Raw genomic sequence first — 12,175 nt, 5'->3', positions numbered from 1 at the left:
AATAAATGACCAGGCCCACAGCCACTGCCTTGCCTTTTGTACCCATGCTGCCCACCTCTGGTCACAGCTGTAGCCATCATTGGCATCTGGGGTCCCCACTGCCTGGCCTGCCCTGGCCATCAAAGCATTGCCCATTTGCACCCATGTGCATGCACAGTGCCAATGTATGGCTCTTATGGTGATTTCTTTGACTCTTTTTGGTCAATGACATGGTGCTGTCATTAAAAAATAAATGTACCCAGAGCTTTCAGTCTGAGAATAGTTGCTTAAGAATTGGTTTCCCAAGCTGGAGGGAAGGTAACCCAGGCTCAGTTGAGAAGTAGTTGGAAAGTAGGTGTCTAACTTCTCGCTCGTTACTCTCATTTTGATGACTCTAGAAGAAAGGTGTGCAGGATGGGATCAACTGCTACTCAGTCACTCATTACAAGATGCAAAAAAGAGACTTGAGAGTTTTGGGGCCTTAGTATTTCAATGCTAATTTCAGAGACATCTTAATGTAGTCTGCACGTGTCACTGTTCAGGTAACACGTGTTTATTCAGTTTCTCTTCATTCCTGGAAGAGAAACTGCATGATGGGAGAATTTCTTAAAACTTTGAGCTGTAACTTTATCTCTGCATCACCATGAGTGTCACCTTTTTCATTCGTCATCATCTTCATTATCTTGGGGACTGTGGCTGCCAAGGTAACCAGGTTAATGGTTCCTAATGGTATCATCAGTCACCCACTCACTGTTCACTCTGACCTCTGATCTAATCGTGAGCCCCTTTCTGTAATATCTGTGTCACATTTTTGGCTTAAATCTTTAAAGTAATGTACTGATTACAGCAGCAATTCCTATTTATTACTCACTCATTCACACAAGAACCTGAATTCTTTAAATGTCTCATATTTTAACAATGACATAGATTTCCTTCTGAAGAATTTAGGTGGCTGTTTGACTTTTTTTTTTAACTTGCTGAGAAGGTAAAGCATTGTGCTTTTAATTGCTGATGGGTACTTGACACATGATGAAGTGTGAGATCATCACTGTGGCTGTATTTGCAACTTCCATGTGACCGATGACTTTCCTTGATATTGAGCACTAGTAATAATCAGGGTACATAGTTAAGATCAGCTTTAGGGTGGGATTGCAGACTGGTACAACCACTATGGAAAACGGTATGGAATTTTCTAAGAAAAACTAAAAATGGATCTGCCCTTTGACACAGCAATTCCACTGCTAGGATTATATCCTAAGAACCCTGAAACACCAATCCAAAAGAACCTATGCACCCCAATGTTCATAGCAGCATAATTTACAAAGCCAAGTGCTGGAAGCAATCTAGGTGCCCATCAGCAAATGAATGGATCAAAAAACTATTGTACATTTACACAATGGAATTCTGTGCAGCAGCAGAAAGAAAGAAGGAGCTCCTACCCTTTGCAACAGCATGGATGGAACTGGAAAGCATTATGCTAAGTGAAATAAGCCAGGCAGTGAAAGACAAATACCATATGATCTTACCTTTAATAGGAACATAAACAACAAAACAAACAAACAAGCAAAATATAACCAAAGACACTGAAATAGAGAACAGGCTGACAGGGACTGGAGGGGAGAGAGGCGAAGATTTCAGGGGAATTTCAGGGGAAAAGGGGAAGGGTTTACAGGAACAAATATAAAGGATACATGGACAAAAACTGGGCAAGGGGGTGGGAATGGGAGGGAGGTGGGGAGGTTGGCGGGGTAGGCTGGGATGGGAGTAAAAGACAGAAAACTGTACTTGAACAACAATTAAAATAAAAAAAAAAAGATCAGCTTTAGGAATATCAAGTCTAGGAAAGTTCCATTTCTGAGCCACAGACTCTATCCTATAGAAGGGGATAGTGGGCACATATGAGGAGACTATTTCCTTCCACTATGAGACTCCTTTGGGGACTAAAACAGGGTGTTAGTAAGTGATAGGTCTCAAAAGTATTAAATTCCTGTTTTCTAACGTGTTTGCTCCTTCTCTGATGCTTTTGTAAGACGGATCTTCATTCTTGAGCTCATTCAGGTATTTACCAAAATCTTCAGTGTACTTTTCTAGGTTCTATGACAGGTACAAACACCCACTTTGAGCTTCAAGGATGTAAAAATGAGAATTGTGAAATCTTCCTACAATTTTTTCCTTAATGCACTACCATAATGATACTCTATTTATACTTATTTACTTTGTGGAAACCAGTTATAAGCAGAAGTGCCCATTGCATTGTTGAATTTAATCACAGACATTTAGAGATGGGAGGAGACTTAAACATTCTCTCAATGTTTAAGAAAAGGAAGTTATGTTGATAGTTCCTAGAAGATGCTTAAGGAAAGATGACATCACAATGTTTCCTGGCGTTTTTGGGTGCCTTTAGGCTGGACACATCTTACTTAGCCAAGCTGTCTCCTTTCATACTCTAATGTAAGATTCTAACACTTAATATTGCAGCTTCCTTCACTGTCTCACACACCTGCATCCTGCATTTATGACCTTCTTGATACTGCTTCCCTCTTGAAATTTCCCTTCTCCCCCTTTCCACCCATCTAAATCCTAATTCTCTTTCACTTCATGTCCTTAATGTAAGATTCACATTGAAGAAGCTTTCTCTGGGTATTTAGCCTTCATTATGCATTTAAATGGGAACATAACTTAATCTAACAAATAATTATTAAACCTGCTGTATTTTAACCTGTATCAGGTCTGAAGGACTATAAAAAGAGGGAAAGAAATAGAAAGACTTAATTAGCACACAGGAACTACTTGTGTAATTAATCAAGTTCTCTTTGCTTTCATGGACTTTATGATCTAGTTGAGGAGACTATGTATAATAGGACATAACAGCTGGAAACAGATATAACACTTGGAAGTCCCCTAGCTCACGGGCCATTTGATGTCTTCATCACTTTTCATATATTATTCTTGTAATCTGGAATGTCCCCTATACTTCTCAACTGAAGAAGCCTTTTCTGGAACCTCAAATGACAAAACAATGGATTTCTTTGCTACTCAGGGTTCCCAAAACTATTGTTATTGTGTTGACACATTTGGTTTTTCCTCTAGACTGTGAGCTTCTTGTGGGCAGGATCATGTCTTATTCATCCTTATAACCACAGTACTGTGCAAAAGTGCTGGGGGCATTGTAGGTGTTCAACAAATATTTGTTGATGGAGGAAATAAATTAATACTAAAATGAGGAAGCATAAAATAAACACTTTATGAGATTAATGTAGAATAGTATGCCTTTATGAAGGGCTGGGAATTGAGCTGGACTTTAAAGAAAGCCAGGATTTAAATGAATGATTTTGTTAATAGTAATTAGTGGCTAACATTTATTTTGCACTCATAATGTGCCAGGCACTGTTCTACCTGGCTTTCCCTGTACCAAAACATTTATTCTTGCCCTAAATCCTATGAGGTATTTTCTATGATTATTCCCATTTTCTGTGGGGAAACTGAAACATAGAACAGATACAGCAACTTGTCTGTGGTCACACAGCTAGTAAGCGAGTAAATCCAGACACTCTTTCTCCAGGGTTCATGTCTTACCAGTGCTATGTTGTGTCAGGAAGGAGACACATGCAAATAAAGAAATTAAACCAGGCATATTGTTTTATGTTCTTGGAACCAATAGCCAGTCTGAATGTGTGGAGATCTGGAAAGGTAGGGTACAATCAGGTTGAACAAAGGACTGAATATTAATAACAGATGTTCACACTTCATTTTAAGGCATTGTGAAGAAGATGAAAGTTTTTGGAAGCATAAGGGTCTAGAATATGTGTAGTTTTGGAGACTAATATCAAGGAGATTATGTTATAACCCTCTGTCGCTTTACCAAGATGAGGGTAGTAGATACGGACTGGGTGGTGAAGGTGGGACTAGAAAGAAGTGATTATTATGAGAGATGTTTTGAAAGCAAAAAATCCAGGTCTTAGGGCCTAGTTTTGTATGAAGGCAAAAGAGAGGGAGGGATCAAGAATAATGCCAGGGTTTTTGGTTTAACAGAGGAATGGTGGTATCACCACTTGCAATCAAGATGTTGTGACACTGAGTTTTGGAGGACAATAGTGTTTAGCTTTAGATGTGTTCAGTTTGAGGTGTCTGAAAAATGTCCAGTACAAAGCTGGTGATATGGGAACTAGATAAGAAGAAAAACAGTTCTGGTTAGAAGTCATGGTTAAGAAGAGAATGATGGGCTAGTGAAGGAAACAGAATGTGTTTGGAGAGGCAAGGGGAATTAGGCTAATGAAGTATCATTAAAGTCAAAGGAGAAGAGAGTTAAAACAAAAGCCAGTGGCTAAAAGCATTAATTGGATAAGGCAAGGAGAAGTGAATCATAAGTCGGGAAGTCCACCGGTTTGGCTAAAGGGAGGCCACTCAGGACTTTGGAGTTTAGGCAGAGTGGTAAGGGAAATAAGACTTTAAAGGGTTAAGAAAAAGAGCAGGTAATTACTAAAGTGGAAACAATGAAGAACCTTTATCACCTATACTGTTTATCATGGTATTTTGTACACAGCAAGTATGTAATGAAAGTTTGCAAACTGATGGACTTTATTATGCTTGACATGTGGAAGGAACAAAATGATGGTCTTGAGTGTGCGTGCACATGTGTACTGTTGAAGGTTGGAGGGAAAAGAGAGCTATTAGGGAAGAAAGGAGGAGGGGGTAGAAGGAAAAAAGGAGGATGGAGGAAGTTTTCTCCAGAAGACGAGGAAGGAGATGATTTGGAACATGGGAGATTAGAGAGAGGACAAATATCTGAGAAAAATGGAGAGGGAGAAAGGAGATTTGTAGGAACAGGGATGTGTTAGGTTGCTGTGTTAAACTTACATCAACAAGGGCCAATGGGTTAGTACATATCTTGACTTTGACGCCCATGCATACTATAAATTTGCTTGAGCTTTCAAAAATGCACACTATGGCTGGGCGTGGTTTCAGCTCATGGCTGAGATAACAGCGTATCAAGGTTCAGACCAACCCTGCCCAACATCACAGGTAGGGCTCCATTTTCCAGTCAGGAAAGTTAATCTCAGCATCTCCTGGTGTTTTTTTTTTTTTTTTTAAAAAAAAAAAAGGATGTGGCAGCTTGCTCTTGGCTTAGGAAAGGCCATGTCTATCACGTTTTTTTACCTTTTTTTTCAAACTCAAAAGCTAAAGCTACAAGTTTCAGTGTAGGGGGATGTGATCAGGAGTTTTAGTCTGTTACACTGTGGCACAGTTTTTCTAGGTCTTGGTTTTCTCATCTGATAGGGGGTTGGGCTTGAAGGCATCTCAGGTCTATTTCTGGCTTAAAAACGCTTCTTTAGTGGCATAGTAAAGCTCTGGCTTTTAGGAGCTCTAATGAGGCAACTCAACCACCCCAACCCTTTGTAGATGCTTTTGTGATCTAATAGAGAAAATACAAAGAATCACAAACCAGCCATCTAGGAAATCTGCTGGAGAGATTGCAAACCAGGATTTTTAGATATTAATGCTTAGAGATGACTGTAGGAGTTTAAGGGACAATATTGTCTTTGCTTTCTCTCCCTATTTTCCTGTGTAATGTTAAGGATCAATGAAGCAATTGTTTTCAGACTTCTAGGCCATGATACTTACCTAGAAGATTCTGTATGTGCCAAGGTGATCGTGATTAGGCTCTTTAGAAATGGAAGATTTAGGGAGAATGAAACAGAGAGAATAAACGTAGTGTCATCTTTTTTACAGAACTGTTTTGAATGAAGGATCAGAATTATTGGTGACTGAGGAGAAAAATACAGTTCCAAATTTGGTTACTGGATTAAAATATACATTTGGAAAATAATATATTAATATAGGAAGTTCCTTGATACTGTGGGGTTTCTTTCTATGTGTTTGCTCAATTACTATCATAATACTTATGTAGAAAACTAGAAAACCCTGGTTATTTACTATTTGGACTATAGGTATCTTTCTAGGATAATAAAATTTGATTTTTGGAAGTAGTTTGGTGGCTATGGGTGTGGGTACTTTTTTCATACAAGTTAAGGTGCTCTGCCATGGTGTCCTTAGACTGTCTTTCTACCTTTAGGAGCTGAGAGTACAATTGCAGCCTTTTGAATGATAGGGGCTGGGTCACATCACACCCAAGATTATGTTGCTTTGTGTTTAGGAAGTTTCAGTCTTGGACTGCTCATACCCTGCATTGCTGAGCAGTGTCTCTGAGTGGTAGGGATGGACTATAGTGTAGGCAATGGCTTTTAGCAGGTTTAATATTAATTGTCATCTTATTATAGATGACATCCCAATGTACATATCTCTCTATGACTTTCTTGAACTCTAGTTTGAGATATCTAACTCTTGGATCTTTCCTCTAGGATGCTTTGCCTGCCACTTAAAACTAACATATCAAAAACTGAACTCAAAAGGTTTGTTTCCAAATGAATTTCCTCTCTTTACTTATCTAATTTTGTCAACAAGTATCTCTACTTTTGTTCTCACCCAGCTCGTGTCCTCTATGTCATTTTTGATTCCTGTTCTTTATCACCGAGCATAACTGAGCACCAATGACTTGTCCATCATTTCCGTCCCAGCTGCCACCTCTGCAGCTCACATCAGCACTCTTGCAACAGCCTCCAGTGGGTCTCTGCCTTCACTCTAGCTTCATTCCAAGGCACTGCATTCTGCACTGATGTGCAAACATCTCAAGGTGGCATTTACTTAACTGAGATGTATTCAGTGTCTTCCATTGCCTTACTAGTAAGATACATGTGTCTTTTCTTGGCATTAGAGGCCCTCCATGACTGATATCAGCCATCTTCACCTACTTTCCTGTTAAGGAAATGGGATGCCCTGCTTGTCTTCAGTAAGCCCTTAAAGTAAAAGTCCTTTCCTTCACTTAGCCTGTCTAAACTTGCCTCAGACTTCATAGCCCAACTAAACACCAAAATCTTCCAGAATCATGTTGCCTAGCAACAAAGTCTCTTTCATATGACTGTCAGTGAATCTCTACAGGGCTCATGCACCGTACATGGCTTTGGAATGCAGCTAATTGTGTACCTGCCTTAAGATTTCTCTTAGATGGAAAAAGCTACATCTTTTACATATTTCCATCCCCCATGAATCCAGCACATAAGGTTTTATCATTTATTTGCTGAATGAATGCATGACTTTGTCATGGCAGAAATTAGAATACCAAAGAACAATTTTCAGACAAATCAAAATACTTACTGATTTTTTTGATAATTTTTTTTACTTAAGAATGAATGGCTTAGATTTAGATGCTCAAATGGGACTTTTTTGCTAATGAACTATTTGACTTTTGAGTTACTTTCTGACAGTTTCATGTAGCACAGTAATTTTTTAAAAGTCATAGTTGACATGCATTATATTAGTTTCAGGTGTACAACATAATGATTTGACATTTATATACCTTAATAAATGATCAACACAATAAATCTAGTAATCATCTGTCACCATACAGAATTATTATGATATTATTGACTATATTTCTTATGCTATACATTACATACTTATTTTATAACTGCAAGTTTGTACTTCTTAATCCTCTCCACCTTTTTTACCCATTCCCTTCCCTCCCTCCTCTCTGGCAAGCATCAGTTTGTTCTCTGTGTTTATGAGTCTGTTTTTCTTTGTCGTTGTTGTTAGAATTATATTATCTTTATAGAATAGGTAAAAAATAATTAATATTGTTATTACATTGATTATTCTTCTTTATGAACATAGAGTATGTCTATTAATTTTAAGTCCTTCATAAATATTCATTTTCTAAAGTATCTTTTAAAAATATTTTATCTTATTTTTTAATATATATTATTGATTGTGCTATTACAGTTGCCTGATTTACCCCCTTCATTCCCCTCCATCCTGCAAACCCTCTCCCACCCACATTCCCCCCCTTTAGTTCATGTCCATGTGTCATAAGTTCTTTAGCTTCTACATTTTTCATACTATTCTTGCCCTCCCCCTGTCTATTTTCTACCTACCATCTATGCTACTTATTCTCTGTACCCTTTCCCCCTCTCTCCTCCATCCACTCCCCTGTTTATTACCCTCCATGTGATCTCCATTTCTGCGGTTCTGTTCCTGTTCTAATTGTTTGCTTAGTTTGTTTTTATTTTAGGTGTGGCTGTTAATAATTTTGTGTTTCCTGTTATTTTACTATACATGTTTTTATCTTCTTTTTCTTCAATAAGTCCCTTTAACATTTCATAAAATAAGGGCTTGATGATGATGAACTCTTTTAACTTGTCCTTAACTGAGAAGCACTTTATCTGCCCTTCCATTCTAAATGATAGCTTTGCTGGATAGAGCAATCTGGGATATAGGTCCTTGACTTTCATGACTTGGAATACTTCTTTCCAGCCCCTTCTTCCCTGCAAGGTATCTTTTGAGAAATCAGTTGATAGTCTGATGGGAACTCCTTTGTAGGTTACTGTCTCCTTATCTCTTGCTGCTTAGGATTCTCTCCTTCATTTTTACCTTGGCTAATGTAACTATGATGTGCCCTGGTATGTGCTTCCTTGGGTCCAACTTCTTTGGGGCTCTCTGAGCTTCCTGGACTTCCTGGAAGTCTATTTCCTTTGCCAGATTGGGGAAGTTCTCCTTTATTATTTGTTCAAATAACTTTTCCACTTGTTGCTCTTCCTCTTCCCCTTCTGGTACCCTATAATTTGGATGTTGGAATGTTTAAAGATGTCCTGGAGGTTCCTAAGCCTCTCCTCATTTTTTTGAATTCTTATTTCTTCATTCATTTCTGTTGGATTGTTTCTTTCTTCCTTCTGGTACACTCCATTGATTTCAGTCCCAGTTTTCTTCCCATCACTATTGGTTTCCTGTACATTTTCCTTCATTTCACTTAGCATAGCCTTCATTTTTTCATCTAATTTGCAACCAAATTCAACCAATTCTGTGAGCATCCTGATCACCAGTGCTTTGAACTATGCATCTGATAGGTTGGCTATCTCTTGGTCACTTAGTTGTATTTGCTGTGAAGCTTTGATCTGTTCTTCCGTTTGAGCCATTTTTTTTTTTTTTGTCTTGTCATGCCTGTTACATATGAGGGGCGGAGCCTTAGGTGTTCACTGGGGCGGGGCAACCCAGTTGCTGGGTTGTGATGCTGTCTGTTGGGTCAGGGTCTGAGAGGGAACAATGGTGCTTGCTCCACTCTCTGTCAGATTTCAATCCCTTCCTCTGCTTCCCTCAAGCAAACTGGTCCTTTTTGGTGCTAATTCTTGTGTGGGTGGGCTTGTGAATGTTCTAGGACCCCATGGGTCTCTCTGATGAACTCTCCTGTGAGGCTGGCAGTCTCTCTTGGCACCTCAACTCCCACAGGTGTTTCAATCAGTGCTCCGAGGCTCTATTTCCCAGTATCCTGGCTGTGTGGTCTTGTCTCTCTCCCCAGTTTTGCCTGGTTTATCTGCATGCAAATGTGGGAATGCTGGGTCAGCTAGCTGCCTTGCGTGCAGTGCCTTGCTTCACAGTCACTGCCTCGCTGGGTCTGCCTGTTGCCACCCTGTACCCGGAGTCTGCCAGTCACCGCCTGCATGCCCAGGGTCCACCTGCTGCAGTCCTGAGTGCCTGGGATGCCTTACACATGCACTCGGTGCCACTGCTTTTTGTGCCACAACCCCTCTCCACCCAGCTGCCCTACTCTGACTTTCCTAGCGGTCTGGATGAATGTGTCTATTTTAACTCCTTGGTTGTCTGACTTCCATACAGTTAATTTTCTGTCAGTTCTGGTTGTTATTTTGTTTCTAAATTGTTGTTGTCCTTATTTTGGTTGTGCAAGGAGGCACAGTGTGTCTACCTATGCGTCCATCTTGACCAGAAGTTAAAATATCTTTATTTAATTGTTGTTCAATTATAGTTGTCCCCATTTCCCCCCCATTTCTCTCTCTGCCCTACCCACCTCCCAATCCTTGTTTGTTTGTTTTGTTAGATTCCACATATAAGTGAAATCAAATGGTGTTTGTCTTTCTTTGTCTGACTTATTTCACTTAGCACAATACTCTTTAGGCCCATTTACCTCATTGCAAATGGCAAGATTTCATTCTGTTATGCGGCTGAGTAATAATCCATTTACCCATTCATGGACATTTAGGTTGCTTCCTGATCTTATTTAAAAAATTCTTCAGTGAACATAGGGGTTCACATATATTTTTCAATGAATGTTTTCATTAAAAGGACAATACTGCAGTGTTTGCCTGTGTAAAAACACAGATCAGAGTAAAATATGAAGCTTAGACTAGTGCTGACCAACAGCAGCTTGTTTAGTGAATTTATTAATTAGTCTTCTATTTCTATTTTTTCGGTAACCAGAAAAAGTAGGGTTTTGGCAACATAAAACAATAGTTGTTTTTTTTTTTTTAAACTAAGATTTCTTTAGATTTTGTTAAAATCACACTTTCTGTTGATAGGAGTTCATGTGCTTGGACTGACTGTTTCTTTTGATAAAGACACTGCTTCTGTCATGGCTTCTTCTACACAATTTTTTTCCATGTGCTTCTCATGACTTCACTCTCCATTGGCCCCTTTATAGTTAAGGGTGGTCATAACTCTGCTGCTATGAGTTACAGCTTCTAGTGCTACCCTTTGTGGCTCCACATTGTTTTAAACAATCCTTTGATTGTAAAACCCTCCTCCTCCTACCTAATTTTGATGAATGTTTTGTACTCATCTTTCTCACATCTCAAAGAGGTCAAACCACCAGCTAGAGTTGCCATAGCCAGAAATGGCTGAGTCTCTTCTTCCTCCCAGAAAACATGGTTTGTCTTACAGTTTCTGGAGCAAACCCTGGACTCCCCTGTGGGGCAGCCTGCTTTTTACAGAGACTGAAAGGTGAAAGTGGTCAGATGGCCACATGTTGAAGGATAGCCTGGGCCTGAACAGAAAGTATACTCAAAGGGAAGTTACGGTAACTTTACCAACTCTGTGGTCAGGAGGGAGGTGTTCTTCTGTGTCAGGGAAACCAGTGTCACCTTCACAAAATGTTCACAAACATCATAGGGCAAGATGGTTGAAAATAGAAAGCTTTCATTTTCTTCAGTTCCTGCATAACATGTTAAATTCTGTTCACTCAGGACTTAAAAAAGGAAATGTGATTAGGATTTTCCAACCTGATTTTTAAACTGCAAAAAAACCTCTGATGGGAATGTGCACAGATGGAACCCAATAAAGTTCTTAAGAGGTTCTGAAGGGAAGTCACTTTGTTAACCAAATATCTATTGTACCTTTTCCACTGCTTCCTTAACTACACAATGCAGATTTCTGTTTTGAGTGCTGCCTGCTCTGCTCTTTGGTTCACTAGTCTCTATGTGGCATTTTATTTATTTATGGTGCTATGATAAAGAAAAAGAAACACAAAATATGTTAAATTAAACATGACAGATGAATGCAATTCACAAAGACCGTGAAGTTAAGGATTTCGCCAAATGAGGTTTAGACTTACAAATGACTTTATGTATTAACTAATGTTTATGTGCAAACCCTTTTGTATACTTAGGCAAACTGAAATGAAAGAGGTATACCATAGTATAATTATTGCTTATGGAACCAAAATAATTTATAAGAGGCATTTCATGGGAACATATTATCTGTAGGCCTTATCTGGGATCCATCTATGACCTTCAGGAAGTCTTTGAAATGGTAAGCAAAATGTTTTATGTATGCGCATTAGAGGCAGAGACTGTTTGGAGATGTACTTTCTAAATGTGACCATAAAAATCAAGTCAATTTTGCTGAATTCACAAACTTGGTTTTCTAGTCACTCATGATTTAAAATGTTACATCTAGAATCATAAACATAAATAAATAAACAAAACCTTAGCTTTTCCACTATTTGAGTGATCTTACTTAGAAAACTATTTACTTCATTTGTTTTCAGTTGCTTCTTCTATAAAACAAGGGATTGGCTAAGAATCATCTCCAGCTTTCTTTGTAGCTGAGTAGTTTTTGCAGAATGGGAATCCAGCAAAATGGTAGAGAAAATGGAATCTATCTTGCTCCTGTCTTTTCCCACTCCATGTACCCCCACATTCAATGGTATCCTCCTCCTTAACTCTCACTTCAGACATGTAGTCCCATCCAATTATCAACCCCAACTTTGAGAGGATCTAAAATCAATCACTGAAATTGTGTTGATATTTTGATACAACTTGGCAGACAGATAAGAGCAGTAAATTAGAAGTCATGA

The 12,175-nt window shown here is 38.9% G+C and overlaps 1 protein-coding gene and 1 long non-coding RNA gene across 4 annotated transcripts in view; both read left to right on the top strand.

Annotated features, from left to right (window-relative positions):
* CD28 (CD28 molecule) overlaps positions 1–12,175 on the top strand; it is a 42,096-nt gene that overhangs the window by 8,301 nt on the left and 21,620 nt on the right. The window contains exon 1 of one of the 3 annotated variants that reach the window (XM_036023000.1): positions 10,346–11,628. The exons of the other annotated variants lie outside the window; for them this stretch is intronic. The gene's annotated coding sequence lies outside the window, so the exon portion shown is untranslated. Of the gene's footprint in view, positions 1–10,345; positions 11,629–12,175 lie in introns of those variants that run through there. 3 annotated transcript variants of the gene reach the window in all.
* Positions 39–3,786, top strand: LOC118500019. The gene is made up of 2 exons (XR_004902544.1): positions 39–1,122; positions 1,795–3,786. It is a non-coding gene; the product is annotated as an uncharacterized LOC118500019 (long non-coding RNA).

Source organism: Phyllostomus discolor, chromosome 4, assembly GCF_004126475.2.
Source record: "Phyllostomus discolor isolate MPI-MPIP mPhyDis1 chromosome 4, mPhyDis1.pri.v3, whole genome shotgun sequence".
Taxonomy (NCBI): domain Eukaryota; kingdom Metazoa; phylum Chordata; class Mammalia; order Chiroptera; family Phyllostomidae; genus Phyllostomus; species Phyllostomus discolor.
The sequence above is the reverse complement of the archived record's forward strand: the minus strand, read 5'-3'. Positions and strand labels throughout refer to the sequence as shown.